The following is a 7,360-nucleotide window of genomic DNA, read 5'->3' as shown; positions in this document are numbered from 1 at the left end:
AATTGATCGATCACATGACGATGTTAAACATGGATACTATGATGAGGATGATGATAGTGACTTTGATCTTGATGATGCAATGAGACACTTTGGTCTTATGGCAAATCTTCGGGGATACATGGCAGGAGGAAAGGAATGGGTTCTTGATAGTGGATGTACCGATCACATGACCGGAGATAAAGATATGTTTCGTGAGCTTGCTAAAAATGACGGCCCTCAAAAGTATGTCACTTTTGGTGATAACTCAAAGGGTAAGGTGGTTGGCCTCGGTAAGGTGGCCATCTCACATGATACCTCCATACAAAATTTCATGCTCGTTGAATCTCTTGGGTACAATTTACTTTGAGTATCTAGACTTGCTGATTTTGGTTTCAATGTCCTATTTACTGAAGTAGATTGCCAAGTGTTTCGTAGAGATAGTCATAAAATGGTCTTTACTAGTATACGTAGAGGTGATCTTTACATTGTTGATTTCACTAAAAAGGCTCAACCTAGAACTTGCTTAATTGCTAAATCCTCTAAAGGCTGGTTATGGCCTAGACGGTTAGGTCATGTGGGCATGCGAAACCTTGACAAGCTTATTAAAGGAAATCATATCCTTGGAGTTAACGATGTCATATTTCATAAGGATAGAATTTGCAGCGCTTGTCAAGCTGGTAAACAGGTTAGAGGAAGGCATCCCGTGAAGAACATCATGACCACAAGGAGGCCACTCGAGCTACTTCACATGGATCTTTTCGGTCCCAACGCTTACAAAAGTCTCGGTGGAAATTCTTTTGGTCTAGTTATAGTTGATGATTTTTCAAGATTTACGTGGGTGTTCTTTCTCGATGATAAATCGCAGGTCCAAAAGATCTTCAAAAACTTTGCTTGGAAGGTCCAAAATCAAATTGAAGTGAAGATCAAGAAGGTTTGCAGCGACAACAGAACGGAGTTCCAGAACACAAATGTGGACACCTTTCTTGACGAAGAAGGGATTTCACATGAGTTCTCGGCTACGTACACACCTCAACAAAATGGAGTTGTTGATAGGAAGAACCAGACGCTCATCAAAATGGCGAGAACGATGCTTGATGAGTACAAGACGCCGAAGCACTTCTGGGCAGAAGCAGTTGAGACAGCTTGTCATGCAACAAATTGCTTGTATCTTCACAAGCTACTCGGCAAGACGGCATACGAGCTCCTCACCGGTAACAAACCCCAAGTTGGATACTTTTGAGTATTCAGCTCAAAGTGCTACATTCTTGATGAGCATCGTTGTTCTAAATTTGCTCCTAAGTCTCATGAAGGTTTCCTACTTGCTTATGTCTCAAACTCTCACACTTACCGTGTCTACAATAATTTCACCCGAAAGGTTGAAGAGACGGTAGATGTGAAGTTTGATGAATCTAACGGCTTGCAAGTAGAGCAATTGCCAATTGATGTAGGAGACGAAGACCCTTCGGAAGCAATCCATGACTTGTCTATTGGCAAGATTCGTCCAACAGAAGTGAAAGAGAGTACCTCGTCCGTCCAAGTGGAAGCTTCTACCTCACGACAAGGTGAACCAAGAGTTCATACAAAAGCATCCACAAGTGGGACACACCAATACGAAGAAAACAAGGAAGTACACCAAGATGAACGTCAACAACCTCCTTCTCCACCACGACAAGAGAACGACAACATCAACAATCAAGAAGGCAAAGAAGAAGAACAAGATGAAGAAGATGTTCCACCAAGATCCAAGCAAAAGCTTTCACGAGTTCGAGCAAGAGTTGCTAAAGACCATCCCGTCGAGCAAATCTACAATGATATCCAAACCGGGAGAATCACTCTCTCTAAAACTCGTTTGGCTAACTTTTGTGAACATTATTCATTCATCTCTAGCATTGAACCTATGAAGGTTAAAGAAGCTTTGGAGGACCCGGATTGGATAAACGCCATGCCTGAAGAGCTACACAACTTCGAGAGAAATCAAGTTTGGACATTGGTTGAGAAGCCCAACAACAACCACAATAACATTGGTACCAAATGGGTGTTTCACAACAAGAAAGATGAATATGGACAAGTAGTTCGCAACAAAGCACGTCTCGTCGCCCAAGGCTACACTCAAGTTGATGGTGTGGACTATGGTGAGACATATGCCCCCGTTGCTAGACTTGAGTCCATTCACATCTTACTGGCCTATGCTAATCACCATGATATCACCTTGTACCAAATGGACATTAGAAGTGCTTTTTTAAATGGTGAAATAGAGGAGGAAGTTTATGTTAAGCAACCTCCTGGCTTTGTCAATACTAAGAAACCTAATCATGTTTACAAACTTCACAAAGCTCTTTATGGTCTTAAACAAGCTCCTAGAGCGTGGTATAAATGCTTGACCAAGTTCCTTATTGAAAAAGGCTTTGAAATTGGAAAAATTGATTCTACTCGTTTTACTAAAAGGGTTAATGGAGAACTATTTGTGTGCCAAATCTATGTTGATGATATTATATGTCGGAGAAGTTTGAGATGTCGATGATGAGTGAACTTAAATTCTTCCTCGGTTTGCAAATCAAGCAAACTAAGGAAGGTACATTTGTCTCTCAAACAAAGTACACCAAGGACTTATTCAAAAAGTTCAATATGCAAGAATGCAAAGGTATGACTACACCCATGCCTACTAGTGGACATCATGACTTGACCAAAGATGGTGAACCGGTTGATCAAAAGGTTTACCGCTCCATCATTGGTTCATTGTTATATCTATGTGCTTCACGTCCCGATATTATGCTAAGTGTGTGCATGTGTGCATGATATCAAGCCGCTCCTAAAGAATGTCATCTTAAGGCCGTGAAAAGGATAGTGAGATACTTAATCCATACACCAAACTTTGGCATTTGGTATCCTAAGAGGGCCTCTTTTAATCTTGTTGGCTACTCCGACTCGGACTATGCCGGTGACAAGGTTGATAGAAAGTCCACTTCGGGTACTTGTCAATTTCTTGGTAGATCTCTTGTGTCTTGGTCCTCCAAGAAACAAAACTTGGTATCCTTATCCACCGCCGAAGCGGAATACATTGCCGCTGGTTCATGTTGTGCTCAATTACTTTGGATGACCCAAATTCTTAAAGATTATGGGATATATGTGAAACATGTTCCATTGCTTTGTGACAATGAAAGTGCTATCAAGATTGCTCACAATCTCGTGCAACACTCTTGAACTAAGCATATTGAAGTTCGTCATCATTTCATTCAAGATCACGTTGCCAAAGGGGACATTATTCTTGAGCATGTTCGTACGGACAAGCAATTGGCGGATTTATTCACTAAACCACTTGATGAGAAAGTGTTTTGTAGGTTGAGAGGAGAATTGAACATCATTGATGCTTCCAACTTGGAGTAGGAACTCCAGTTGGATACATGCAAGACATGAGACTATGACTAATCCTTGATATTTCTCTTATGATGACAATCTTATGTCTTGGATATATTTGCACCTTGCATGTTATCTAACCCTTGTAGGTACTTTGATGAATCTAAATCTATGAGATTACAACTCACTCACATCTTGAGCAATCTCTACATCACCAATTAAGTCTCTACACAATGGTGGTTGAAGACAAGGAAGCACGAAACCCTTCAAACCTATCCTTTGACAAATTCTGTATTGAGTTTCATGATTGTCATTTTGGATACACAAGTGCTCTTCCTTGAAAAACTAACCCATGTAGGTAGATGAACTCAAATTCCAAGTGGTGCTCCCAACTCTTGATGAGCTACATCAACCTTGAGCAACCCACACAAGTTCAACTAGATGATCACGATCAACACCACAACCCAAGGTATGTTATTCCATCTTAGAGAAGCTTTACTCCAATACATGAGTCAAAGAAACTCAAGAAGATGCGAATACATCAAAATGCTTAAACGAAAAATGGTAACCTCTTTTTGAGCTTAAACGAAGAGTATGACCTATGATCAAGTGTCCTCACTTGACTCCTAAGTCAATATACTCTAACATAGGTGAAATTGTCGCCGACCAATTCCAGATGAAGTTCTCTTGTGTTCTTTTCTGTGCTCTTGCATTTATCTCATGCATTTTTGTTTCCCCTTTCAAAAAAAACTTCATCTAGATTTCTTTTCTTTTATTTCTGCTCTGCATTCCCTGCATCCAATTCCTTGCAAATCTTTCAGTTAATCCCTTGCAAATCCTTGTGAGATCTTACTTGTCTAGTGAGCTGAGGTGAGAAGTGTTTTCTCATGAACTTCGTCCCACCGGTCTGTTGCCTTCGGTCCAACCGAAACCTTTCGGTGCAACCGAAGCGCATAACTCGGTGCCACCGATTTCACTATAGGAAAAACAACTTGCCACTTGTTCCTGCATTCTTTCTGATCCAGCTCCACACAATGATTCTTGTCCTCTACCAGCATCACATTTGGCTTGCTGTTGTGTTCTATGACTCTAGGACCAAACCCATTTGTGACAAAAATCCAGAAGAACCCTTCTTGGAAATTGATGTCAAAGGGGGAGAGAGAGATCACATCAAAGCTTAATCATTTCTATAGGGGGAGAGAATACTCAGAGAGAGAGAGACCCCAGATGCTTGGTGTTCAAGAGGAGAGAAGTCACATGTCTTTAAGAGGGTAAGGACATGTTCATATTTTATTGTTTGCATTAGCTCTGTTTCTTTTCTTTGCTCTGATTTCCTATTCCCTATCTTCTCCTAGTATCCCATGCTAGATTCAGGGGGATAAAGACATCTAAGGGAAGTAAATCTGGAAATACTAAACTCGTTGCACATCTTTACCTTTGGGGACATGTCTATATCCAATGGGGTACTCAGTACTCACTCTCTACATGTCATCCCAGTCTTGGTACTCTTGTGGTTTCTTTTGGTTTCTCTAGCTAGTAGGTGTATCTGTGTTATCTAACCTTGTTTACGCAGGTTCATTCCTTCCTAAGCCAACTCAAGACCACAAGGTAAGTATATGCATCATAGTCATGTATATGAGGATTTCTTGCTGATGTACATACTGTTTGCAAGAAGGACTCATGAGCATGAAGGTACATTTCCTATATTCACACCATTTGCTCTGATGCATATAGCCAAGATACATGTAACACATTGCTTACTCTGTCATGCTTGTGCATTCACATGCTCCTATATTTCATATTTACATGATTGCATACATGTAGGGGGGGCCTATGCATGTTACATGCCTTTCCAAAGCTTTACTTGTTATTCTCTATATCTTTATCTAAAGCTTTGATGTATATTGTCATCAATTACCAGAAAGGGGGAGATTGAAAGCACAAGTGCTCCATGGGTGATTTTGGTAATTAATGTCAACATATCTCTTGTTGGACCAATACTTTTACCTAGTATGTTTCAGATAGGTTCAACAATGGAGTGGCCTAGACTAAAGGATGTGGAACCCCTTCAAAATGCTAAGGACAAAAGCGATTGGCTCAAGCTCAAAGCACAAGACTCTACATTTTCCATTTTAGTGATCCAAGATCACATTGAGTCTACAGGAAAAGCCAATACTATTAAGAGGGGATGAGGTGTTGCTTAATGGCTTGCTTGCTCAAACTGCTTAGTGATATGCTCCAAAGCCCTCAAATACTTTCTCACATCCACATATGTCACAAAGCAAAAGTCAAACTTGGCCCTACCGAAGCTTTCTATCCGGCGCCATCGAGTTCAGATGACATAGTGTCACGCCCAATATGCGACCCTATCCAAAAGGAACTCGAAGGTCCCACCAAGGATAGACCCGCATATTGAAACGCTTTTGCAAGGTGGATATCATTACATCAACATTACATAATAGATAGGGATACATACAAGAGGCATACAATGCCACACGAATACAACATCAATTCATCATACATAAGAGCATCATCCGACTACGGATGAAACACGAACAGAAACTCAAACGACATCCACCCTGCTAGCCCAGGCTGCCAACCTGGAACCTATCCCCTGATCAAAGAAGAAGCAGAAGAAGAAACTCCAAGACAAGCAAACATCGCTCTCGCGTCATGATCATCACATAACCTGTACCTGCAACTGTTGTTGTAGTAATCTGTGAGCCATGAGGACTCAGCAATCCCATTACCATGGGTATCAAGACTAGCAAAGCTTAAAGGGAAAGGAAGGGGTAAAGTGGTGAGGTTGCAGCAGCGACTAAGCATATATGGTGGCTAACATACGCAAATAAGAGCGAGAAGAGAAGCAAAGGAACGGTCGTGAAGCTAGCAATGATCAAGAAGTGATCCTGAACTCCTACTTACGCCAAACATAACCCAAAACCGTGTTCACTTCCCGGACTCCGCCGAAAAGAGACCATCACAGCTACACACACGGTTGATGCGTTTTACTTCAGATCTGGTGTCAAGTTATCTACAACCGGACATTAACAAATTCCCATCTTCCCATAACCGCGGGCACGGCTTTCGAAAGTTTATACCCTGCAGGGGTGTCCCAACTTAGCCCATGATAAGCTCTCGCGATCAACGAAGGATATACCTTCTCCTAGGAAGACCCGATCAGACTCGGAATCCCGGTTTACAAGACATTTCGACAATGGTAAAACAAGACCAGCAAGACCGCCCGATGCACCGACAATCCCGATAGGAGCTGCACATATCTCGTTCTCAGGGCAACACTGGATGAGATAGGCTACGAGTAAAACCAGACTTCGAGTTTCCCCGAGGTGGCCCCGCAGGCGGCTCAGTTCGGACCAACACTTAGACAAGCATTGGCCCGGGGGGGATAAAATAAAGATGACCCTCGGGTTGGCCGACCCAAGGGAAGGGTATTGGTGGTGGTGAGGAAAATGGTAAAACCAAGGTTGGGCCTTGCTGGAGGAGTTTTATTCAAAGCGAACTGTCAATGGGGTCCCATAAATCACCCAACCGCGTAAGGAATGCAAAATCCAGGAACATAACACCGGTATGACGGAAACTAGGGCGGCAAGAGTGGAACAAAACACCAGGCATAAGGACGAGTTTTCCACCCTTTACCAAATATATAGATGCATTAATTAAATAAGAGGATATTGTGTTATCCCAACATAATCATGTCCACCATGGAGCAATCTTCAACTTCACCTACAACTAACAACGCTATAACAGGGGCTGAGCAAAGCGGTAACATAGCCAAGCAATGGTTTGCTAGGAAGGGTGTCAAAGGTTAGAGGTTCATGGAAATTTGGGAGGCTTGAAGAGCAAGTAATAGGTAGCGCAGCATAGCGATAGAACGAAGCAACTAGCATAGCAATGATAGTAGTGAGATCCAGGGTAGCGGTCATCTTGCCTGAAATCCCTCAAGGAAGAAGAACGAGTCCATGAAGAAGATGAAGCCACGAAGACGAACCAAGCATAGACGAACGAA

Source organism: Triticum aestivum, chromosome 4B (genome assembly GCF_018294505.1).
Source record: "Triticum aestivum cultivar Chinese Spring chromosome 4B, IWGSC CS RefSeq v2.1, whole genome shotgun sequence".
NCBI classification, from domain to species: Eukaryota; Viridiplantae; Streptophyta; class Magnoliopsida; order Poales; family Poaceae; genus Triticum; species Triticum aestivum.
Note: the sequence above shows the minus strand (reverse complement) of the source record.